The sequence below is a fragment of the Phytophthora infestans genome, genomic scaffold (assembly GCF_000142945.1).
Source record: "Phytophthora infestans T30-4 supercont1.25 genomic scaffold, whole genome shotgun sequence".
Classification (NCBI taxonomy): domain Eukaryota; phylum Oomycota; class Peronosporomycetes; order Peronosporales; family Peronosporaceae; genus Phytophthora; species Phytophthora infestans.
Window position 1 is genome coordinate 1,089,834 of NW_003303734.1, and position 3,988 is coordinate 1,093,821.

A 3,988-nucleotide genomic window follows, 5' to 3' on the forward strand; every position below is an offset into this window, starting at 1 on the left:
GTACAGCCGGTATTTTCTTAGCATATTGTGCCTGACATTATACTTCGTTCGTCCGAAAATAAAAGCCGTAAGATGGTCAGAATGAATTTAGCAACGGAAATGCGTTAAAGTGGCAGCTGATTGGTCTAAATTACTACGGTGAAATTTAAGATATCGTGACCCAAAGCTTGATGTGTCAAATCAAAAATTCCCTAGCCTTCATCAGGTCGTCATTTTTAAGCCGGGTAAAGAGATGTAAAAATCTCGCCTCTCGAATGGTGCGGTCTTTGCTCGATTCAGTAGCCCAGATAAGTAGGTACAGTATTCTGCGTGAATAGCGAACGCCTGATATATATGCCAGTCTGAAGTGTATAAAACGATATTGCTCAAAGCAGTTTGGAGCGAAAACAGCCTGTTTTGATATAAGTTAAAAAAAGAAATTAACGGATGCTCGCTTTGTTAACTAAGCCCGAATGTTGCCAACAGTATTGAATGGTCGCCGCGGTCGCCTTCAGCGAGCATGACAAAAGCTACGACGTGTTCACCGAGTTGTAGGTGGGTGTGTGGCTGCGTCTTTTTGCGAGTAGTCTTCTCCACTGGTTGCTTCAGTAGTGTAGCTGACGACTTGAAAATACCACACATGGTGGCTTTGCCGGGAGTGGTTGGGAGACAGAACTCGTTTACGGCCCATTCAGCAATTGCCTTATAGGACATAGTAGGAGAGAGTGCTTGTTTCTTGATAATGGCCACCTTCTTGGCCCAAATAAGGCGTAGCCGCTTCGTAGGATTGCAGGCATGGCGGATTTGATAGCTTAGCAACGGCGGGGTAAGTTTGAATGTGAAGGTTCGTTAAACTACATGTGCATACATGTGCAAGGCGAAAAAGATCGCCAAAAGCGCGCCAATATCAAGTGTTGGAATGTACTGTTTTTTTTTTACTTAGTACCTCCCGGGGAATTCAATCTTAGCTCAATACCTTTGCACATCTCCTTCTTGTCGTGCTGGTAGGGTGGTATTACTCCTTGTGGTAGTTTTACACTCATGACCCGTTCGCTATTCACGCAGAATACTGTAGGTATTTCTTGAGTTATTACATAAGTAGGCACAGTGACACATGTGCCAAGGTGTCACCATCTGATTGGTTGATAGTGAGGAGCCGGACTCATTTATTGACCAATCAGGTGTTGACATGTATTTGACTGGTTCACACGAAGCCAGGGGTAGCCGCCCTGGTCCTAAATAAATCAGAGGTAAATTTGACACAAACCTAAGCCTTGGTTTTACTATTGCGAGCTTCCTCTATACTGTAGTGTAAGCTAGTGACGGTAACTCTTACCCCGTTACAGGTCGCGCCTCTTCGAGCTGTTGGGATTTAAACTGTTGATGTCAACCGCGGCGTATCCGAAGACGGATGGACAAACAGAAAGCGTCAGCCGAGTCCATGAAGACTTCCTCCGCAGCTACGCGACTTCGTACACGAGCTGGAGCTCGTTCCTGTCGCTTGGTGAATTCGCACTCAGCAACGCCCAGCACTCCTCGACGGGCTTATCGCCGTTCTTTGTGAACAACGCTCGCCACCCCCGTGTCGCGGCACTTCTCGCCGTGGGCCATCCCACAGATGCTGGCGGCTCCACCCTTTGTGGAGGAGAATTTCCTTTGGTCGATGCTAAAGGTGAGGTTGCAGCCAGTTCTGCAGACGATGAGTCAGTGTCGTGGTCCGCACCAGTAACTTCACCGGTGTCGAAGGGCCTGCAAGCGCGCTCGGCTTCTGAGTTATCTTCGGGCGTAGCCAGTGTGAATGCCATGACCCGCTCTCAGTCGAAGCTAATTGTCGGATCACCTCGATACGCTGCCTCACCGATCCCGAAATGGACAACGCAGAACTCGATCCCTCGTGGCAAGCCGCGCGAGCAGAAAGCAAACACGGCCAAAAAACAGAGGCATTAGGTACTTCCAGCCGAGCTCTCGGTCGTTACGGAATATGTCATGCCGCGACAATCCAAAACGTGCGACCTGATGCAAGCATTGGGTGGTAGCTACTAATGCAAGTGCAATGCAAATGCGGTGAATGAATGTGCGTGCCTGTATCGCGCGTGGGGGCGTCATAAATTCGTGTGAAAGGTTGAGGTTAGGCTATCGATTTGCTGGGCGCATAGCGCAGTGGTAGCGCGTCCGCTTTGCAAGCGGAAGGCCCCGGGTTCAATCCCCGGTGTGTCCAACTCTTTGTTCGACTCACCTCTACTTGCACGCTGTGCTGGGGCGCCTACGACAACACCGCGCCATTATGCTTCTCCGCGAGGCAAACCATACATCTGGCTCTGTTTCCGACAGCTGCGCATGACTGGTAAGGACTGGCTAGTCTACCTCGTAGCCCGACTCATTGCGGGACAAGCTCGCTTTACGGCGTAGTCAAAGAGCAGACACCCCTCAACCGCCGACTGAAGCCAGCGGCACAATCGTCGATCTGTCGAGTTCGTCCCACCACCACGCCGGTTTTGCCGTTTGTGTGTTGGTCTAGTCTCGACGTCAAAAGACTCGGGTGTGTGGCGATGGCTGATGACTTGTTTTGGACGAGTCAGCTCGCTGTTGGCGCTTGGGACGAATAGCTGAAGGCCAAACGTGCAATTCGATGCAAGAAGCGGGTGGTAGAGGATAGTGCAAGTGCATGCAAATGTGCTGTATGTGTATGCGTGACTATATCGCGCGTGGAAGCGTCCTAAATTCGTGTGGAAGGTGGAGCTTAGGTGATCGATTTGCTGGGCGCATAGCGCAGTGGTAGCGCGTCCGCTTTGCAAGCGGAAGGCCCCGGGTTCAATCCCCGGTGTGTCCAACTCTTTGTTCGACTCACCTCCACTTGCACGCTGTGCTGGGGCGCCTACGACAACACCGCGCCATTATGCTTCTCCGCGAGGCAAACCATACATCTGGCTCTGTTTCCGACAGCTGCGCAGGACTACTGGTTAGGGCTGCTTAGCCTACCTCGTAGCCCGACTCATTGCGGAACAAGCTCGCTTTACGGCGTAGTCAAACAGCAGACACCCCTCAACCGTCGACTGAAGCCAGCGGCACAATCGTCGATCTGTCGAGTTCGTCCTACCACCACGCCGGTTTTGCCGTTTGTGTGTTGGTGTCGTCTCGACGTCAAAAGACTCGGGTGTGTGGCGATGGCTGGTGACTTGTTTGGACGAGTCAGCTCGCTGTTGGCGCTTGGATGAATAGTTGAAGGCCAAACGTGCAATTCGATGCAAGAAGCGGGTGGTAGAGGATAGTGCAAGTGCATGCAAATGTGCTGTATGTGTATGCGTGACTATATCGTGCGTGGAAGCGTCATAAATTTGTGTGGAAGGTAGAGGTTAAGTTATCGATTTGCTGGGCGCAGCGCAGTGGTAGCGCGTCCGCTTTGCAAGCGGAAGGCGCCGCGTTCAATCCCCGGTGTGTCCAGCTCTTTGTTCGACTCACCTCCACTTGCACGCTGTGCTGGGGCGCCTACGACAACACCGCGCCATTATGCTTCTCCGCGAGGCAAACCATACATCTGGCTCTGTTTCCAACAGCTGCGCAGGACTACTGGGTTAGGGCTGCTTAACCCTACCTCGTAGCCCGACTCATGCGGGACAAGCTCGCTTTACGGCGTATTCAAACAGCAGACACCCCTCACCCGTCGGCTGAAGCCAGCGGCACAATCGTCGGTCTGTCGAGTTCGTCCTACCACCACGCCCGGTTTTGCCGTTTGTGTGGTTGGTGTCGTCTCGACGTCAAAAGAACTCGGGTGTGTGGGCGATGGGCTGGGGAATTTGTTTGGACAAGTACACTCCGCTGTCTGGCGGCTTGGGATGAATAATGATGGAAAGGGCCAACGTGGCAATTCCATGGCAAAAAGCCGGGTGGGTAATAAGGATAGATGCCAAGTTGACTGCCAAATGTGGCTTGTTTGGTGTAATGGGTCGGACAAATATACGGCGGCGTGGAGAGCCTTCTAAAATCCCCTGGGTGGGAAAGGTGTGAAAGG

The 3,988-nt window shown here is 51.9% G+C and overlaps 1 non-coding gene across 1 annotated transcript; it reads left to right on the forward strand.

Annotated features, from left to right (window-relative positions):
- The first annotated feature begins 3,350 nt into the window (after window positions 1-3,350).
- Window positions 3,351-3,420, forward strand: PITG_27899. Its single transcript has one exon. It is a non-coding gene; the product is annotated as a tRNA-Ala (tRNA).
- Window positions 3,421-3,988: the final 568 nt, after the last annotated feature.